Source organism: Coturnix japonica, chromosome 4 (assembly GCF_054131305.1).
Source record: "Coturnix japonica strain WE chromosome 4, WE-NBRP24, whole genome shotgun sequence".
NCBI lineage: Eukaryota > Metazoa > Chordata > Aves > Galliformes > Phasianidae > Coturnix > Coturnix japonica.
In genome coordinates, this window is record NC_140666.1 from 11321699 (window position 1) to 11343243 (window position 21545).

At 49.4% G+C, this 21545-nt stretch overlaps 1 protein-coding gene and 1 long non-coding RNA gene across 16 annotated transcripts in view; both read left to right on the plus strand.

Moving 5' to 3' along the window:
* Window positions 1-6810: 6810 nt before the first annotated feature.
* LOC146760942 (uncharacterized) lies at window positions 6811-7423 on the plus strand. Its single transcript, XR_014946121.1, has 2 exons — window positions 6811-6914; window positions 7016-7423. It is a non-coding gene; the product is annotated as an uncharacterized LOC146760942 (long non-coding RNA).
* Window positions 7424-10937: 3514 nt separating this feature from the next.
* PLS3 (plastin 3) overlaps window positions 10938-21545 on the plus strand; it is a 43815-nt gene continuing 33207 nt past the window's right edge. The window contains exons 1-2 of one of the 15 annotated variants that reach the window (XM_085544490.1): window positions 10938-10961; window positions 16270-16416. The gene's annotated coding sequence lies outside the window, so the exon portion shown is untranslated. The other 14 variants (XM_085544489.1, XM_085544493.1, XM_085544491.1 and 11 more) reach the window with 14 other exon arrangements.

Below are 21545 nucleotides of genomic sequence, written 5' to 3' on the forward strand. Positions count from 1 at the left end.
GGAGTGCAGGACCTTTCCTCGGTGCTCCCCACCTGGTGTCTGGATCCATGGGGTGACTCTGGGAAGTGAAACAGAAAGCATTCCTTGTGTCTGAGATTTAGATTAGATGTCAAGGGAAATTTTTCACCAGTTAGATGGAGAGGAACTGGAAGAGACTGCCCAGAGAAGTTGGGGATGTCCCAGCCCTGGAGATGTTCAGTGCTGGATGGTCCCTGGGCAGCCTGGGCTAGTGCCTGATTTAGACTGTGTCAACCCTGTCCAAGGCAGGTGGTTGGAACTGGGCAATATTTGGTGTGCCTTCCATCTGAAGCCTTTCCATGATTCTATGATTCAATGATCTCCACTCCTGGTAATCACAGCATGACTCAAAATGCTCCTCTCCAAAACTCTTCAGAACCAAAGACCCCCCTTCACTCAGTTGCTTGCTCAGTGTTTTATTTGCTGGAGAAGCCTTATCTTGTATCTGAGCAAGGGGCAAAGTAGTGTACAGTGAGATTCAAACACTCCTGCATGGGGAACCTGCACAACACTGTTTCTACATTGTCTGTTTTCCCCTCTCTCACCTTGAGACCTCCGTAACTATTAGAAGAACTATTTGAAGATGCGTATTTTCCACTGGAAGTCACCTGTGGTATGAGGGGAGTACAGCACAGCGTTAGGAAACACAGCAATTAGATTTCAGGTTGAGCCAAGTGCTTTTGGTTGCACAAGATGACGTATTCTTCCCCACCCCATCCTGCCAACCCAAACCTGTTCTTCTTTCCTCTGCTGTTGTTTTGACCACCGAGCATGCTGAACACTCCCATTCCTGGGGCTGTTCCTGGGTAGCTGTAACACCAGTGCAATTTGTGGACTTGGTCACATTTTTCCCCACTTAGCATTCTCCTTTGCCTTGAGCCCTCGGGGATGAGGATTTGGAGCCTTAGTCTCTGCTTTCCAGCACATTTTCTCTTTTGCCAGTTGTTAATCTGACCTCACCAGGTCCCCTGGGTGTCATTCAGAGACAAAGCCATGTATAGTGTGCCCTCACTTTGCAAGCCCAGAGGTTGCAGAGGATGGTAAGCTTGGCAAAGCATTATAGAGATGCATTGCAGCACAGTGAGATGCTTGGCTTCTGGTTCCTTTCCTTTCTGCACTTTCTTTCACACCGATTTTCAACACTTTCTGCTTCAGAATGGGTGTTTATCGCACACTTAAAGCCTGTCGTCAGCTCATCAGGGCCAGACACCGACCCGCACCAACAGACTGATGGAAGTTTCAGTGTCTGTGGCTTGCTAAGTTCTCCTGACCTCCCAGCACCGAATATTTCCACTCCCATCCTCCTGCCAACACCTGCCGAGGGTACAGAAAGGTCATAGGAGACAGTCCTCATTGACAAAACCCCCAGTGTAGGCAGCTTTACAGGAAAGCTGGCATATTATACGTGCTGCAGATAACTGCGCTGCTAAGAGGGAGATAGCACAGACAATAAAATTCAAACAATGTGTGTTTGCCCAGCAGCATGTGAATGCACAGCAGGCTGCCGGAGGGAGCAGGGAGCAGCTCGTTCATGGTCAAGGCCAGAGGAGCAGTAAAGGAAAACTCAGGGATGGCCTTACGGACCTCTGGTTAGATGTGCATGGGGGAGTAAGGACTGTCCCCATCCGGACTGCAGAACAACAGAACCATAGAGGTTGGGAAGGACCTCCCAGTCCAACCTCTCCCTAAAGCAGGTTCCCTACAGCAGGCTACTCTTGTGGTGAGGGAGGGAGTACCACAGTCTCACTATGGAGCAGCTGCTTTTAATAAATGCCACGGGGCTGCAAATCACTTTGGCACCAAGCTGGGTGTGCAGGGATGGGTGCAGCAGGTGAGCCCTGCACTGCCAGCTGTCTGTACTGCAGCAGCTGCCCTCACCAGGCTCTGCCTGCACAGGCTGTTTCAGCAGCTGTTCTCCCTAATCCCCCCAGCACTTGTTCACACTCCCTTGGCACCACAGTGCTGGTGGCAATGGCTGCAGCTCTGCTTGGCTGGAGCAGCTGGGAGTGCAGGGAAGGGCGGCCTCCAAGAAGTCTTTATTTTCATGCTGATAAAGATCAAAGTTTTTCTCTCCATTGCTCTGCAGCAGTTCCTGGCTGGAAACTGAATCACCTGCCCCCAGGGGTGGGTGCCACGCTGATAAGGCAGAGCTGCACGTGATGCCCAGGGCAGGTTGCAAAGGGCAGTTTAGGACAGAGGGAATTTGTGCCCAGGGCAGAAGGCAAAGCTCTTGCTAAGGGTCATCTGGATCACAGCACGTGCATCACTCGTGGGCTGGCCTGTAGGAGACTTTTGCTTGCATTATCACTGCTTTTCCCCATTTGTCACCCTCTAGTTGTGCTGTCACCTCTGCCTCCATGATTATGGCCCTAAGAAACCCTGTGTACTCCGCAGGATGTTGCTGTACAATGTGATTCTGTGATCAGGAATGATCATCTTGTGAGAAGGAGGTGCCAGGGACTCCAGCTGAGTTTTAAACCTAGGGGGTTGAGCATGCATGCAGGTACACAAGGAAAAACCTTCGTCCCAATTGGGGTTGTAAAACCACTACGCGCTTCTTTGCAGCATAGCACAAAGGGTTTCTTTGGTACTTCCCACACACAGGGTGCCTTCCAGCTCCCAGTTCTATGAGGCTATGGTCTCCACTGGGGAAATCAGAATGTTTTTCCCACTTACAGGATGGGAAAACAAGTTTGGCTGGGGAAACCAAACACAAAAACAGTAGTTTTATTTTGAGTTGACTTGAACGCTTGCAACACTTTCAACCTCCTTGAAATGTTTGTCTTCACGTTTGGAACAAAGTGTCAAGTGACGCTGCTTAAAAAGTATTGCACTTGAATGTATTCTTAGAGCTTCTATTCCCCGGTGAATATGAGCGAGATCTCCAGGTCTACCAGCCAGCATCACCTTCAGAATGGGGTGAAAAAAGGAAAACAGCTGTGTGATCTCCTGCTCTTCCAGTATAATCCTTAAATAATTGTGTTAATGATTAAACAAAACCCACAGTGCACACAATCCATTGCAGTCATTGGCAAATAAAGCCATGTTTCCCCAGAACACGGCATGGCTAGCTGGCCTGACCAATCTATCAGACAATATTGCAGTCATCGCCATTGGATCAAGTGTGTTTCAGCAGACAAAGCTGGTATTAGCTGCTTAGCGGCTGCGTGAGACGGAAATCCACCTCAGATTTTCTCCCAGCACCAATCTGATGGATCATGAGCATATAATGACTGGAAAAGCCTCTTTCTGCAGATCAGGAGGGGATATTTAGTGGCTGAAAAATATACGTATGTGTTAATGCCTTTAGCAGTGCTTCATTCTCAAATTCCTTATGAGAGACACGCGTTAACACAAGGCAAAGTCAATCATAAAGAGATTTGGGGTCAATGAAACCTAAGGCCAATTGTCACTCATTGCTTGTAGCAGCCTTTTATTTTTCATGGCACTGTGCTTAAGTATGAGATAAGATCTCTCTGGGGGACATACGTGTTACTTCATCCTTCACAGGAGCTTCTTCCTCCATGTGGGGCATGGGATGGTGGGAGCTGATAACACTGTGCTTTGTCTCCATGTGGAGCATGGAAGACGCTAGAACTGGAAGGTAATGCATCAGTGGGATGCAGAACATGGATGTGGCCACCTTAGATGCAAGTTGGGCCCTCGGAATTCCTTGGACCTAACAAAGTATGTCTCTGGAGAAATGCAGCTTTGGGCTCTTGCAATGGATTTGCTGCTGGGGCAAGGATATAACAGAGATGTGTACAGGCCCAGCCCTAAATGATAGAGTGTGGGACTGACTTTACTTGGCAAGGTCAACAGCAGAGGCTCCCAGTGCCCATCTGAGGACCTTTCTGTGTGGGCCAGTGTGCCCAGAGCTTGGTTCTTTCACAACTACTCCCCATGCAAAAGCAGAGGACCTCTCACTGACTGGAGGACATGCAGTGCCCTTGCTTGAGGACAACACAGCCTGTTTTCTAATTCTGCCAATGCTTAGCCCACTAGAGCTAGAGAACCTTTCTTTCTTTTTTTTCTTTCTTTCTTTTTTTTTTTTTTTCATTCTTTCCCCAAAGAATATCACTTTCTTCTGTTTTTATGCCACGTTGCAGCTATGAATACCCTTCTGTCCCTATCAGCACTAACAAAGAGAGCAAGATGGGCTGCTGGTGGGAGGAATTCCGTCCTGGAGCTGCTGCTGAGAAATACTTTTTATGAGCTGTTTACTGTCCTCTTCCAGTAACCGACTCTTTTTTTATAGAGCATATTGGTCAAAACCTGCAGACTATTGTGAGGCTGCAATGTGAAATGCCAAGACAGCTCCAGACACAAGCTGCTGGGATGGGAGTTCTGGAAGTGCAGGAGATGAGGTTTCTGCTCACCCATCCTAATTGGCAGAAATGCTTTTCAATGCCAATAGATCAAACATCCATGCAAAAGACAGAGAGAATTCACAGATATTTGCCCATCCAGATGAGTTCTTAGCCTTCTTCATTGCTGAGCACACACACGGGTTAAAGCACAGCTCTGCTTTTGGAGAGCCCCTCACACATACCATCCCAAGGCTGCACACTGCTCAGGGGACTAACTGAAATCCAGCCTGAAGGCCTGTGCTTGCTCTCAGACCTGCAGACTGCTTTTGTAGCAAAGTTTCACGTTTCCTAAGGTGGCTGTCATCACAGTAGAGCTGTTGGTTTGTCCTCATCTCGTCCCACTTAGGAAACATTAAACATTAGCTGCAGACTACTGGCTGAGGAGGAGGCATATGGAAAAGACTTTCTGCTCTATTGGAAATAAGCGTGGCTGTGACTGCAGAATGCAGAGCAGAGGGGAAATGAGCTGGGCTCTTGCCATCTGAGGGCTGATCATTTTACAACACAGAACTGCAGTTTTCTTTTTTTTCTTTTTTTTTCTTTTTTTTGGAAGAAAATATGCCTTGTTTTTAAAATGAAGCTTGCAGTAGTTTTGATGTTGATTAGTCACTGTTCCAAGTGAGGTATGCGGAGGGTTACTGACCTGCAGCCTAATGTAAATGATTTCAGCAGCTGACAGCCACGTACTGCAATGACCCAGCTACCTAATAACCTTGCCTAGAGTCAGGCACCAAGAGAAAAATTCATTTTAACATGTCTGGATCAGCAAAAAATAGAACAGCAAGGGCTGAGCACAGGGAGTACAGTGGTGAGGTGGGGAGGGAGGGAGCTCTGCTGCCAACTGGAGCCAGCACTCTGTGTGCTGCTTCCCTGAGGATAAATCCATGCTGCTGTGCAGTGAGGACAGAGCTGAGCACCTCTTACCGGGCTGAGGTTGGGGCTAAAGCCGTTGCACACAGCACATCCTGCAGCTGCTCCATGCATCGCTGCTATACTCGCTGTGCTGAGTGGAGTTCTGTGCAGGTGAGGAGAGAGAGAAAGCCCAGCCTGGCTGGTGCTGCAATAACCAGAAACTGCAGTCCCAGAAAATGGGGCTGGAAATCCTTGGAGAAGGCGGCTGCTCTGTTCCATGCCCCATAGCAGGATCACCCCAACCCCAACCACTGATTGCTGTTTGCCCTATCCCTGCAGTTCCTCACGCTCTTCCCATCCACTGCAAGCAGTTCCTCTGCTCTCTGCCCTGTCCTGCACATCAGTTACAGTGAAAGCCTCTTTATTCTCAGCCACTTCTCTCTTTATCTTCTGTGACCATAGCAATAGCACTTGGAGTATGCAAAGCTCTGATATGTAAATGTTGTCCGAGGCACCAGCAGCCACCCACCTTCACACTCAGGAGAGCATCCCTGCTTAGCACTGTGCTGGGACACAGCAGCTCAGCCCTGCAGCAAAGCAATCCTGCAGTGTCAGGGTGCTTGGACAGCTCTGCGGGACACAGGAGGAAGAAACAAAGCCTTTAATCACTAGATCTGCAGGAGAAACTGTTCTACTTGCTGTGCTCTGGCCACTGCCTTGGGTTTCCTGTGCACTGGACCCAGCCAGAGCTACACAGGTGTTTGCTTTGGCAAGATGTGGTGCAGCCTGACCTCAGAGCTGTGGACAGCCACCTCCAACCCCAGCCTGGAACATGGTGAGATGAAAGCAGGTCCCCAGTCTCCTACTGGGTATAAGGCACACATGGCCTGTGCAGATTGCCCCCAGCACCCCGGGTTGCACTGGGAGCAGCTCTTGCAATGTGGCCTGAGGGCAGCAGAGCAAAGGCATCCATCGCAGGCAGACGGCATCACTCACACTGCTGCCTTCATACACAGCGCAGCGCCTGCGCAAACACACTGCACAAAGAGATATCCAAGTAAGGACAGGCTATTTTTCCCCTTTGGTAAATATCCTTATCCAAGATCAGCAAGTGGGAATTCTGTGTGTCTTATCTCGGTCTGCAATTTTCCTGCTTTGCACAGTCATTAATAATTCCCTATTTATTAGCACTGGCACATGTCCACGCTGTCTCCCAAGCGCCAGGCTTGCAGGAATGCAGACAGCACTGCTCTGCTTCCTCTCACTGTGGGGTTGGGAGCTGGTGGGATTGCAGAGTTCTGGAGGAGCCGGGGGAGTTCTGTGGCAGTGTGAGTGAAACGGGGGAGGAGACAAGAGGTAGAGGGAAAAATAAAACAGGGAAGGTGAGAAAAAGGTTTAAAGGAAAGGAGAATACAATATCCAACAATGTATTATGGACTAGGAAAAAATAGCTGCAATTTGGCTGTGATCAAATGGAGGGAATATGAAGAACACTAGAGGAGGTCAGAGCCCTCGAGAGGCAAAAACACTTCCCCGGTGGTTGAGCACAGCCTTGTATTCTCATCCACAGCTGATGGATGTCACTCACCAGCTGCCATGCAGCTCTTTTGTGCCTTACTTAAGCTTCGGCCAAGGGAAGGCAGAGAAGGCTGGTGAGGACCCAGAGCTGTGCAGGTGAGTCCTCTGTGGACACCCTGTCCACATCCCAGCTCTTTCCATTTCAAGCTTCCTTACACCATGCAATGAATATTGGGTGTTTTATTTCCCCCCTTCAGTCCTGTCCCAGTGCAGAACCAGCTGCGTGAAGTACCGCCTTGGTATCACTCCCAGCATGCCAAAACTCCTGCCTCCTCCTCTCCCAAACTCCTCCTAAAAACTCATTCTGGAGGGATGTTGTCCAGCTCCAAACATGCTGGCAGGATTTAAGAAGAAGCCGCAGTCATAACCATGCTAACACCTGCAAAATACTCAACCTAGGTAACTGACCCAAGTGCCCTAAAGGCAGTTGCATGGGTAGGGACTGTATATTCCACAGCCTGCCAGCCAACTCTGCTTGGTTGTGTGTTTGACCTTCTGCTGCTGGTGCTCTCTAGAAGCACAGTTTGCTGTGCAGACAGTTGTTTGCACCTCAGAGTCTGGCCTTGCTGGGTCAGTGCATTAAGTAAAGATACAAAAGCACCTTCTCACTGCCGTGCTGTGTTTTGTTCTGAGGTTTGTTTGGTTTTTTTTGGTCTACAACAATGAAGGAGGGAAGTTCATCCTGTTGACGGGAACTGCAGATAAAGGCTCAAGGCAGCCTCTCTCCTGCGGGCTTCAAAGGTCCGTGGACCATACAAACAGCAGGTAGGGCTGCACAAAGACACGACACACAGCTCTGCCTTGCTGCTTCTATACTGGATGGGCAATCACTGCAAAACTCTCCTTGACGAGAAACGCACCACAACATACAGTAGAAAGTAGAATAGAGACAGTGTGAAACACCAGGTGACCCCAAAGGCCCACAAGCAAGCAAGCAGGGGCAATGGTGGTTTCACAGTGTGGTGCAGAGTCCCACCATGCGGCACAATACTGGGCAGTGGGGGTGGCAGCAGTGGTTGCATTGACCAGGTCTGCTGGATACACTGATATTTATTTCCCCAAAGCTCATTTTAAGCAAGGAAGTGCCCAGAATTATTTGAGTAAGTGTTTCTAGCAGCACATAAATCCAGTTTGCTCCACCCCCAAAACATGATGCTGATTCCCATCTGCTTTTATTACTATTATTATTACTATTTGCAATAAGGAAAAAAGCAGTTCCAGCTTATTACCGCACCCATAGTGCTGCTCTGTTGTTCTCCCTGATTGATGACAAGTGTTTTGGACATGAATATTGCGGCCCCTCAGTTCTGCTAATGTTGTAAATAAGTGCCCGCAGAAAACAAAACAAAGACCTAGTTGAGAACAGATGCCCTAATTCTAATGGCAGGGCTTCCCACCAGCTCCTTTAAGGGCTGCTTCTTTAAAGCCCGCTTCTGATGTGGGCTTTGCTGCTCCCTCCGTATGCTTTGCAGCTCCTCTGCACACCCCACATCACACACACACGTTTTTAATGACCTTGCCTTCCCTCCATCCAGATTGTTGCCACCCCTCAGCTACATTCTATGAGGGTTTAAAGGAGCTGCTTTACACGTGGGATGTCAGGCATACCTTGAAAAGACGCCCACCATGCGGTGCTGGGCTCCATCTCTGAGGGCCGTGTTGTTTCCTCTATGCTGGTTTCAAAAGGCACCATCTCCACTTAAGCAAAACGTGGTTTTCCTTGGCAGTGGTGCAGCAGCTCTCAGCCTGAAAGCAGGGAGCGCTGCCACCAAGCAGACAAGCATTATTTACCCTCACAGTCCCCTCATTTCACGTGACTATTGCCATGATACAACAGCCGTATGCAAATAGCCATAATTATCAGCTAAATGTACGTATTATTCAGTAACACAGCCGCATGAGAAGACTTCACATTGGTGCAGTTACATCTGTGCAGGGAAATGCTACAGATGTATTACTGAGCTGCCGTAAGGGAGGCTTCCATTTAAGCAGGCGTACTTACAACTCATGTAACTCACTTGTGTAGCACTGAGCCCGCAGAGGGTCAGTGCTGCTCCATGCCATGCCCAGCTGACACACATCTGCAGATTACCTAAGGATGGGCAGCTTCTTTGGCTTTGGAAAGTGGGTATTCATTGGTTATATAGAAACTAATCTTCACTGAACACGTTTTAGCGTCCCACTCAGAACAGAGAAATTACATTGGGTGTGCAATAAGCCTGGGGACCGGAGTGTGATGTCTATATCAGGATAATAAGGGGTGGTTGTATTCCTGCTGAATGAATGGACTTGCCCTCTGGAGCCGAACTTTCATTGTGTCCGAAGACGTGGGGAAATCCTAATGAAGAGACAACTGGTACATGTTCAATATGTTTAACACTTCACTCCCTCATTCTGAGAACAAAGAGTGGCCTGTTTCATAGTCCTGCTGTGGACAAAAGCAGGGCACGCAAAAGTGTAATCTGCATTTGCTGAATGGTGCGGATCTACCAAGATGATTTCCTGTCTTTTGCTCTGTTCTGTTGCTGTTCTTCCAAAACCTGACCCTAAAAAACCCCCCAACAACCCTCAAGTGTCTTTTCTCCCCTCCTAAAGTTCATAACCAGAATCAAAACCATAGGCAGCTCTGTCATGCTGGTGATGAAATGTGCCCAGTACCAGCGCAGGACTCCCACCATAGCATGCCAAGTATAGATGGCTATAAAATTACTACAGCGATCTCCAGAGAGCTGCTCTGATAAACTGATGAATATGTAATTCTTCCTGACACCCAATGGGAAATTCAGCTGTAAGAGGAGAATAAAAGGGTGGGGAGCAAGAGAGCCTGATTCTCCTCGGGAGCTGCTCCAGCTAATGGGATGAGGAACCTCCCGCTGTGAGCCGTGTTGTTCCCATCATGTGGAACCACTCTGCCAGATCCTTTCATTGCACAGCTTTGGAAAATGAGCTGCAAAAGGTTTTTTTCCTGATGGTTTTGACAATGAAATGTGATTTTCTTTATTCTGTCATGACCAGACCGGCAGACTTGCTGTAAATAATTCATGCAAAGCCATATCATTTGTGACCGTACATTTCTGATCTGGAAATGTGCACCTCTAACATTGGTAATGTGCATAAATATTCATCACGATGGATCCTGCTGGCCAGTCCAAGCTAAATATGTCCTACATCTATTTAAGTTTTAAACAGAAGAAAGGGAATGATCTACTGCTGGTGTGGGCCATATCTAATTGTAGTTTGTTAAGTAACCAGTGCCCTTCTGCAAGCTCAGTTTTCTCACCATGGTGGAAAATAGCGAAGCACAAAGAAATGGGACAAGTGTTATTGCTCTCTACAAGACCTAACTAACGCCTCACATTCACACTCCTGTTTACACCTGTGCTGTTCTCACCTCTGGGCTTATCTTTCTGAACTGAAACAGGCTGTGTGTCACACCTCCCTCCTCCCAAAAGCAGAAGGCATTCAGGCATCAGCCTGTGTTTTGTGCTGCTGGAGGTGGCAGTGCCACGCTGGTGGCTCATGATGCTGGGAGGTGTGAGGTCTCTTATTTGGGACACAGCTTTCAGGCCCAGCTCCATATCCCTTCTTTCTATTTACCTCCTTCCACCCTGAGTAGGTTTTGTTTTTCTTTCTTAGCTCAAGGCTTTCCTTCTGAATTAACTTCTGCTCTTCATCACTTCTGTGCAGCAGCATCCCCAGGGCCCCTGGCTTCCTGAGCCCTTCCAGCAGTTCTCAGTGTGAATGTCTGTGCAGCAAACACAGAAATGAGGCCAGGTATGAGGCCACCTATCCCAAATCGGGTGGCTGGAAAGCAGGGAAAGGCCACAGCAATGCTCCATGTGCAGGAGTGCAGAGTGTGGAGTGCAAGGAGACAGACACACGCACACCTCCACTGCTGGGGGGGTCTCATGGGAGCCCCCTACCCGCTGTACCCACCTGCATCAGCTCCACCTGGGCATCCTCAGTGCCTGCAGCTCAGGGTGGGGGTGGTAAGATTGCAAGAGGAACCCTGAGCCGGGAGGAGGAACGCATACCCAGGGATGCTTGCAGGACAGAAGGGATGGTAGCCAGTAGGGAAGGAGAAGAGCACGCAAGGGAAGAACGGGGAAAGCTTGCAAGATCGGAGCAACGCGTGGATGGGAGGTGGGATCCACGGAGCGGGGATGCTTGTGGGGTGGCGGGGCCACGAGGAGCAGGACAGGACAAGTCAATGCGAGGCATAGCAAAGCAAAGCAAAGCAAGGCGAGGCAGGCGGTGCTCCGGGCCGGCCGGCTCCTCCCCGCCCTGAGTGACTCCGCAGCTGCCTAATCGCCGCTGCGGGCCGCCGTGATGTGCGGCCTCCGGGGCCCAATCCGGAGGGGCGATGGGGCTGGGGCACACCGAGCGCGGGCAGCGGGGCTGGGGCACGGCACGGCACGGCACGGCACGGCACGGGGCAGGACTGCACAGCACGGGGCGGCTCGGCTCGGCGTACGGGCGGTGAGTGCTGCTGGAAGTTCTCCCCAGCGCGGCTCTAACTTGGGGTAAAAAGTTGCTGTGCACTCTTTCCGGGCCGAGCATCCTTCCAGAGGACGCGGAGGTTCCGCGGGGTTCGGCCCGGTCCTGCTTGTTTCCCCCCTACCCCGTGGACGGCGAGTGGCCCCGGTGCGTTCCCGAGAGCGATGGGGCTCTGCGGGTCACGTTGCGGCCGTGGAAGGGACTTTGGGTGGTTGAACCCCGTGGAAAATGCCCCCCCGCCCCGGGCTGGTGAGCGGCCGGAGACCAACTTGTGCTAAAGTTCGGGTTAGTGAGAGCTGGGAAAGCTGCGGGGAGCCGAACTGCTGCTTTGGGATCCGGCAGGGCGGCACTGAAACGGGGACTGCGCTTCATTTTGGTCTTTTGTGCAGAAGAACGTGGCCGACGGCAGAAAAAAGCGAGGAAAGAGGAGCCGATGAAGGGGGTGGCGTAAAGCGAAGTCGTGGGGCGAGCGTGCGGGTTTATTTTTGTACGTTTCTAATTGGGGCCGGGAGAGGAAACGTCCCCGCGCTCCCCCGAACAATGGCTTCTTGTTGCGAGGCTGCGAATGGAAGGGGAGCGGTGGGGGCTTTCAGAGAGGGCGAGGCTTCGGGCTTTCTTTGGCACGGTGAAGGCTGGAGAGCCCCGGTAGGAGGTAGCATCAAACCCTGATGCTGACAGAGGTAACGTGTCCTCCAGGGCGACTGAGTGACTCTTAAGTTTTAATCTGAGTGAGGGCAGTGGAGACGCGTGGAGGGGGATCCAGCTTCCACTTAGCGGTTGTGATTCTTTGGGAGAGGCTTCCACGTGTTCTGCTCTGCAGGAGCGTCCGTACGGTGGAGCAGAGCATCACTTTGGGCTCGTTTCGCTCTTTTTGGGGGAGCTGTTACATTTGCTCTGAGCAAATGCCATTGAATCAGCCTCGGGGTTGTTATTGCTGTTACACAATCCCAGAGGAATGTGTGTGCAAACTGGAGCTGGGCTTCCTGTTTTTGGTCAGTCTGGGGAAGAGGCTGTAAAAGATAATAGATATCTCAGATAAATTGCTTTAACACGAGAATTTGGAGCCGTTGTTCAGCGGGTAACACTTGTGACTCCTCAAGTGTGCCTGGTAACTTGAGAAGAAAACCTCCTTCGTGCTTGGGAGACTTATGGAGTCACTTTAAAGACAACAGCTGGAACCTGGATATAAAGGGGGAATAGTTGCCGAGATCAACATATGTTAGTGCTGCGCATAATGATGTATAGAAATTCAATCCGGTTTGAAAAGGCATCTTGTTCAAAGAGGAGCTGCCTGTAGTCTGGCAGCGGGCAGCAGCCGTGCAGGGGATTAGCTGCCACAGGGCCCGTCCCTTGGGTGCAATATTCTGCTCATTTCAGCCCCAGGGGCACCGCGGGGTGTGTGTGTGTGTGTGCAGGACTTAGGATGGCGTTGGAATGCTTTAAAAGTCTCGTTTGAGGCTCATTTGTGAAGGACAATCTTTCTTTTTGTGGCACCGCTGCTCTTATCGCAGCCCGGTCATCTTGCCAGGAGTTGAACAATTTGAGGATGTTGCCTGGTTGTAACTGAGCTCCTAAGGAAGAATTCTCTGCTTGTGAAAGACTCGTTAGAATTACTCATTCTTTGTCTGGTGAAGAGATCATAACGTGATGATAGAATTCGGTTATTCAGTACGGGATATCAAGAGCCGTGCTTAGCCGGGGTCTTTGTTCTCTTATCAAAGCCAATCAGACAAAGTCACCCCTCCTATAAAGTAGGCAAATATCCACCTGGATTAAAGCATGCCCAGATCGCCAGAAACTTATTTGTTTGGTTTTGACTGGATTAGCTTCGCAGTGGGGAGGGCTGTGGGGACTGAAGACTTCATTAGGTGTTGCTCAGGTTTGGGATAAAGGCAAGGGCCCCCCCCCCCCCCCCCCCTCCCGATCCCTTGGGGCTCCCTTCCTGCCTCCTCTGTTTCAATAGCAGTGAGATCAAGGTGGTGAGTGGAGGAACTACGGCCTCTTCCAGCGGGTTTGATGCTGCATCCACTCCAACAGGATCTTCTCTGAACTTTTTCCTGTGTTTTCTTGGCCCTCGTGCAGCATCTTAACTTGCTGTAGAGAAACGAGTAGCAAAGGAGAACGCTGCTTTTAATGACCGCTTAAAATGAATGTTAGGGGCAGTAATTTTGCTCAGCTGCCTTAAGTGACTTAAGTGCATAATGATGCACTTCTTGGAGCATCAGTGCTCAGCATCGGTGGAGCAACGTTTTGCATCCCTCACCTTTAAAATGCTGAACGCTGTAGGCCAGAGCCCTGCAAGGAGGTCGGACCGTCTCTACATGTAGACCTGCCAGCTTGGCTTTTCCTTGGAGGTCGGTTTAACTTCCCATGCTACATTGTTACCTTGCAGTTTGCCACCGGGCCATTGCAGTTCGTTTCATGGGAAGGCAGATGTTCCTGCTTGTACTCAATGCCCGCTGCCCGAGCATGTGACTGCCGGGCTGTCAACCCCATGGTGCAATCACAGGTATTAATTTGTAACTTATTGGTTACAAGGCAGAAGTTCCTCACCACCCTGGGAGCAGCTGCGATAGGAGGTGTTAGTATATAGGAGCTGACTGCTAAGCTTTGTGTACTGGATACTGCTGCTTGTATGTGTTTAACTGCTCCGTGAGCTCTATGTCCGTAAAGCTGCTAATGACATCAAAAAGCCAAATGTAAATCTAGCTGCAGAAGTTCCTGGATTCGTGTTAGAGATAAAACTGGGTGCTCATTTTGGAAGAAGCTCATTAAAACAACTTCAGTTCATGCATGGAACAAAACACTCATTCCAAGCAGAGATTAAAAAGAGCTGCTCCTGGTTTTGTGATGAGGGTGATGCAAGGATGTGTTAAGTAATGCTTTTTTATTTTTATTATTATTATTATTCTTTTAATTGGGTTAGTGTAATGAATGACACAACATCACCTTGCTGTGCTCCTCCCCCAACTATTAGATAGGCAGCTGTTGTTGACATCTGTGCACATACGTTCCTGTTGACCCTTGGGAGGATTGGAACATTGCACAAGCAGCTGTGGCTGAGCTCAGCGTGCAGTGCTGGTGGCTGGGTGTGCATGAGGACCTCTGTCCCCTTCAATAGCCCCTGAGATTTGCTCAGGCTGTAACACACTGCCAGCATTCCCTGCCTGCATCCTTACCTTAAGGCCCTTTCCAGCCCAGAGAGGCACCTGCTGTTCTCATGACTTTTTACGGGAACAGGTGGGAAGGTGAGAGGTGTGATCTCAGGACTGAAGGCAGCTGAGCAGTGATCTGAGCAGGGTTCTGGGTGGTGGAGCTGAGAGATGCTGATGGCTCTGAGCAGAGCAGCTCAGCTGACAGTGGGTGGCTGTAATTACTGCCAGCCCTGTGACTGCTGCCCATCACTGTGCCACTGTTGTGTCCTCTGCTGCACGTGGTTGGGTTTTGTTCAGCTGGATGTTCTGTTTCTCTCGAGCTAATTGGATGGCAAGGGACTTAATGAAGGTGCCCCTGCTGTTGGCTTCTCTAGGGGAGTGCTGGGATGCTTTGGGATAGGTGAGGGCTGGGTTGTGCTTATGCGTGCCAGCATTTAGCATAGCTTTAGTCCTAGCCTGCAGTGCTGGCTTGTGCAGCCCTGTAGATACCCAGCCCTGTCCTGGTGTAGTCTGATGGTACAGCAAGGCTGATGCCATGCCTGGAGGGGATCAATCCCACATGCCCCCTGCTTTACATCAGTGCAAGGGATCTTGCTGTGTTGCTCAGCTCCTTCACAAAACTCTTTTCTACCAGGTTTTGTTTTCTCTGCTTGAGCAGCAAGCAGCGTAAGTCTGTGTAGCATTGCTATGGCCAGTGAGGGGTCAGGGAATCCTGTCTGTTAGGAGTGGTTGGGCCCCATCACAACCCCAGGATGGGCACTTTGCAGCCCTGTGTGCCTGATGCATACCTTCCTGACAAAGAGTGGCTTTGACAGCAGCCCCAGGGTGGGACTTGGGCTGGTGTATGGCTGCAGGGCCCAGTGCTGGGCAGCAGGCACCACTGGCTGTGTGTCTGAGATACGTTCTCATGCTGGCTGTAGTGGGGTTGGTGAGCTCTGTGATCTGTCAGCCATACACATGGCAAACCCTCTTCTCTGAGCAAGAAGCAATGGAGCAAGGAGGCAGAAATCTCTGCTTCAAAGGCTGGGAGAGCAGGACGTGCCAGTGTGTGCTCTGCAAACACCAGGCTGCTCAGTCCTGAGGTGTCAAAGCTCTTTGTGCACAGGGCAGGGGCTGCTCCCAGCATGGTGTGCCCAGGCTGGGCAGGGTGCTGGGGCATCCTGGCAGCCTGACAGCTGTTGGCTTTTTTGGTCACAGATTAAAAATGTGAAGAACGACAAGCAAGTCCTGTCTGGCCTGCTTGGGAGAATTAGATCGGGTGTGCTCCTCTAACAACTAGTGGGTCAGGTGTGTGTTTTGTGGGTCCAGCCCACTCTTTGTCACCGGGTTTGCAAGTGATGTAGGGATGAAGAGGCAGCCCACGTGTCCTTAATGGTGTTACTATCAGCAAAGAGCTGTTCTTTCCCTTTTTGCATGTGTTGCTGGTTGACCCCTGTTAGTTTATCTCTGTCTTTCAGCAGCTGGGAGTCACAAGGATGGTGGTTGCCTGTGGAAATGCAGCGTCCCAGGCAGGCTGGCTGCTGGGGCTGTGCCCAGGTGGGGTGCAGCAATCTCTTGCACCACCATGGCCATCCCACAGGGCACGGTAGCCTCAACATTACTGACATGAATTAAATAATGACTGGTTTGACATGCAGCTGAGGATGTGGGGAGCAGGACAACTGTCTGACATGGGAAGCTCTGGTCAGGGCTGCGGCCGCTTGCTCGCGTCAATCCATACGGGCCAGATGCTTATAAGCAGTCTCCTTGTCTCATTTCCTCCTTTGAAATGCTTACAGCTGTTTTTCCTGCCTCTTCAGTAGGTTTTTGTTCCTGTCAAGAGACCGACAGCTCACAGATGCTCCTGGGAGTCCCTGCTGCATAGCTGCGAAGAGAGGCTGTTACTGTGATCTTCAGAAGATAAGGTGCAGTGTCTCTGCTGGAAGGCTAATTTCGGATGTTTTGGAGTAAGCTGGTTTGTTTGTTTGTTTCTTTTAAAGCTGAAAGTGGCTCGCTGTGATGGGAAGCAGGAGAGCAGGTAGCAGGTGCCTTCCTTTGTGGGTGGAACAAGGTGGGAAGAAGGGATGCTGATTGTGAACATCACCTGGCATTAAGAGACATCTAGAGACCACTCATACTGCTTTGCTAATGAAATCTCATGTTGAGCTTCACAGCTTTGCGTCGATGTTTACTTTTTTCCTTGGAGACCAGTGAGTGAGATGCCGGTGGTGCATGGGGTGCAGCAGTGCTGGACCTCAGCTTTGTTCTGGTTCTCATTAGTCTGACAGCTCACAGATGGTCATTATTTCACTGAATATTCACTTCTCTGATGGAGCTGGATTATGAGTGCAATTAAAGAGGGATGGCTAAACAGGAAAATAATGGAAACACACTTAGCCCAGTGGACTTTCTTTTCTCTTCTGCCCCTTTTTTATGCATTCTGCCAAGAGAAGTAATTGCAGACTTCTGTAATGATGTTAATAATCCAGCTCTGGTCAGGCAGGGAAGGAACTCTGGAGATACTGATGCCAGTGTTTTGTGGTCTGTGGATGGATGTTAAAGGAGCATCTGAAAGCTGTAAGAGGAGCTGTATGTACCCTGTTTTAGACCAAACTGTGCTGTGAGGAAGGTGGAGGTAACGTGGTAGGCAGAAATAGCGGTGTCAAGTTGGGTTGAATGCCTTTGTTTTAAGGAGCTGTTGGGATGTAACCTGTAATAAATAGAACTTAGGTGTCCTTTTATGTAGGAATTTTGTGTGATCTGACTCTCTTGTAGGTGCTGAGAGTGTGTGAACCACCTCTGTTCATGGTGGGTTGCCTGTTGGCCATTACCATAAACATGCAAAACTTCTCTTATTTTCCAATTATCAGGTCACTTTGGCGACTCTTTGTCCTTTTCTTGCAATACCAGCATCAGAAAAGAACAAGGTGTCTCAACAGATGTTGCGTGTGTCAGAGAGGAAAGCTCCTTGCTTTGGATCCCGATTGTATGTCTATGGCTGGTGGCTGCTTTCCTGCCTCATCCTCCCAAGGGTCTCACTGTTGTGCAAGGAGCCTTGGTTTGAATTTTCCTCCTGTACAAAATATTTTGGGGCTGCACTCTTCTGTTCTCAGCCCGTGATATAAAGGATACCTTGTAAACTGTGTTTGGAAATAGAAAATAAAGCAGTTCTGATTCATAGTCTTTACAGCTTTGTTCTTTAGACCAAAATACATGGGATAAATCTGGCCCTTCCCTCTATTCACTTCTCATAGCCGCCTTTGTTTTTTAATTTATATATCTCTTTTTATTCTAAATTTCTCCTATCCCCAAAATAGAACAGACATCAGCCTGCAAGCAAAGGTTGCCAGGCATTGGTCTTGTGGATTGTAGTGGTTTTTTGGCCTGGTTGGACACTGAGCCCCACCCTACATGGGCTTGGATTGAAAATAGCTTTCAGCCTGCTGAAAAGAAAGGCTGTGCACAACACATCCGTGTCTTGGCTCCTGGGATGCTGGCAGCCGTAGGAAGCCCTTCAGCTGCAAAATGCCTTAGAAAATCTGCTGTTAATGCACCTGAAAGCGTAAGGGTGACCCTTGTCAGTGCACAGCCTAAAGTAACCTCTACCTATGCAGTTATTACAGAGATGGAGTGTAATTTTTAGCTATGCTTCTTGGCAGGAATTGAGTTGAAAAGTGTAAGCCAGCAACCGTGGGCTTTGCAGTCCCTCTCTGCAGTGGCCTGGAGGAAACACCTGGTTCACCCTTATTAGTGGAGAGGGTTAGTTGGATGGGATGACCTTTAGGAGGACCCCAGCTCTCTGAGAGGAGAGTTTGGGGCTAAGAAGGGATCCTGGCTGGGGAGGTGCTTTCGCAGAGGGAAGTTGCTGTGCTTCCTACATCTGTGAGCTTGGTAGAGAGTCTGGTGAGAAACTCTATATGTGCTGTGCATTCACTGGGAGGTAGCAGCCTTAGCCCCAAATCAAAGCTTTGTATCAGCCTGCATTCTTGGTGAGCAGCGTTTTTATGCCCAGCGTGAACCGCAGCAATGTTTTAGGGGGTGCTTTTGGCACTGGGCTGCCAACTGAGGTAAATCTCAGCCCAGGAGAGCTGTAAGGCTTGGAGGCTGCTCCTGCCCTGCAGTTTCCCACATGGTCCTGTCTGTCTGGACCTGAGCTGCACGATCTTCCATCCTCTTATAAAACTAAACAACTGGAAAAAAACCACAAACAAACAAACCCAAACATTAAGGGCAGGAGATCGATCAGTGTCTGGGATGGTGATCTCATTCTGCCCCACGCCTATTAGAAGAGTCAAGTTCTAAAGCCAAGACTGCTCAGGCAAGTTGGAGTGGTTGGCTCTGGGATTGCTGTCCTTGCTTTGGGCATCGGTCCTTTGTGTAGTTAAACCTCGGCTGTTGACTTCTTGCCTCGTTTTATGTTGTAAGCATGGCCAAGGACAACAGAACGAGGCAGCGAGTTGCTCCAGCAGTGACAGCCAGTTGCTGTCTCCTGCCTGCTCTGCAGGGATGGTGGCAAGTGGTGCCTGTGGGACTTGGAGCAGCCTCCATCCTATGTGGATGTTCTGCATGAACTAAAGGAACGGAGGAACATGAGGGAGGAACAGGGACAGGAGGAGAGCAGGGAGCCCCTGCCTGGTGCCTGTTTCACAGCTATTTCTGACTAGCATGCTTCACAGGCCTGGAATGGTTTACATGACCTTGATGATCAAACGTCTCTCTGAAGTGCCTTTTTCTCTTCCATTTCTTTGGACTCCGCCTCGGCCTGTTCTGTTTCTGGTTCTTCTAATCTAGGCTAGACTGCAGAAAAAAAAACTTCAAGATGAGGAAATATTGTCTAGTTTCTAAAACCTTTGTAAACAGTTGTGGAGCTGAGTGTGGAAGGGCAGCAGGAGGACTTTTTTCCTCTTCAAGTTGAGAGACAGAGCCTGCAGCTTTTGCTTAATTCAACTGTGTGTTTTTACTTAAGTTGAGAGTCAAGAGTCTGGTAGCTCACCTCTCCATTTCTTAAAGTGGAAAACCTGACTCCTGCAGTCCTTCCTTTACTACAGACGTTTTTGTGCTAAAGGGAACTGATTTCTCTTTATTTCCCCTTGAAAAGAATGCTAGCAAGGCTGCCTTTAAACATTATATAAATGCAGGAACTTTTGTGAGGCAATGTGATTTGTTGCCTGCTGCAGAAGCAAGCCAAGAAAAGGAAAACCTGCAGGACACTGGGAGCAATGGGAGCAACTGCAAAATAAGCAGAAGGAAGTGAAAAACATAAGGAAGAAAATCTAATGATGAGGGGTCCTTCAGGCAGGTGGTGTGACTGTTCTGTACCTGTTTCTCCAGCACTGGGTGCTGGTGAGGCTGTGCTTTGGGTGGATGCTGTGCTCTGCAGGTGTGGGTGAAAACAGTGCAGCGATGGTGTGCTTGGCTCTGGGTGCTGGAGGTCATCCTCCCCATGCTCTGGGGTCCAGTTGTGTGGCTCCTACCAGGTTTGTTGTGTACAACTGCTTCTCTTGCCTTGACTCCAAGTGATGGGGAGACCATCCTGATAGGAGAACATAACTTGCAGTGCAGCGGGGATGTCCTTTGGATCCCTACTGGAATTACAGCATCTCATTGAGGTGGCAGGAAACGAAGCTTAAGGAAAATCCCCTTTGTTCTCCCTTCTTTAAAGATGGACATATGAAAAGTGTTTAGATCCTAGAAGGGGGATAGGAAGGCACGTGATTCTTCACTCAAGTTTTTACATGTGGGACTGATTTTTGCCAGTATGTTTGGGCTTAATTTAGGGCTTGCCACAAGTGAGTGCACAAGAGATGCTTAAAATGGAAGACGATGGATGACAAACTCACACCTATCTGGCTCAGATGGAAGGTGATGCGCAATGTGGAGTCTGTGAAATAACTGTGTTGTCACCTGTGTCCCACCTGTGTGTTCTGTGCTCATCTTGTTGGGATCAGGGAATTGTAGCTAAAATCCCACTTTTCTGTATGCCCTTTTCTTTCAGACATCTTTGTTGCTTGACACTGCAGGAGCTGACAAGTTGAGGTGTGATCCTGCTTGTGCATGCTGGAAGCCCCATGTTATACTGGCTTGTCAGTGGCAGGAAAAGGGGCTGGGAGTGACATTGTGTTGATGCGGTGGTCACACAAGTCCCAATTGCTCCCCTACTTTTGGGGCAGGTGAAGCTGCTGGGTGAGCACCAGAGTTTTCAGTGTCTCCAGAACAGCTCTGCCCAAGTGGAAACTTCAACTTGAGCACCCCATCCCTGTGACTGGCAGTTGCATTTCATGAAGCAGCATTTTAGCTGGGTCTCTGGCTAAACAACATCAGAAAGGTCATAAATCCCAGGTCCTTGTTTATGCTGCTGTTCCAATCTTGCACTCCTTCTGATAATCAGCTGGGAAGGGTCTGCTGAGCATTGTTTGGGTTTAGAGCAGTGCTGTGGTTTTGAGATTCCAGGATGCTGAGTCTTGTCCCAGGGATTGGCTTGGATGCTCTCCTGCCTTGGAACCTCTGTGGCAGGACCCTAACGAGCAGGCTGATGCTGGACTCTGTTGCTGTTTTCTTTGAGTTAAAACAGTGTTTGCCTTCTTCTATGGGCTGCTGGGCAGCTGCAGCACTGCAGTGGAATATGCATGTGTGTATATATATATATATACTGCTATAAATCCTGTAGTTAAACATTTCCAACATAGAACAAGGTGCTTGCCTCCAGCTGGTCACAGGAACAAAGGAAATGAGTTGAAAAGCAATATTACAATTAAGCTTTTTCTTCCTGAATTCTGCACAAAACATTTTTTTTTTGCCTCCAAAAATAGACTGCCAGGACCTTATTTTGGGAAATACAGAAGGTGTGTGTAGAGTTATCCCATCATGATTGGTGTTGCAGATGGGCAAGGGAGAAGGTTGGTGTTGCTTTTCAGAGCTTTTTCTGTGGTCGTAACGCTTCTGAGTGCACGTCTAACTATTTCCATTTGCTTTCCATCAACCTCCTTCAAGTTCCTTAGTGTGCTTGGAAATAATGAGCAAATTTGGTCTTTGTTAAGGTAAAATCTACCTCTGCTTAGAGGAGAGAAGGGAAATGAGGCCTTCTGAGGGCTGAAAA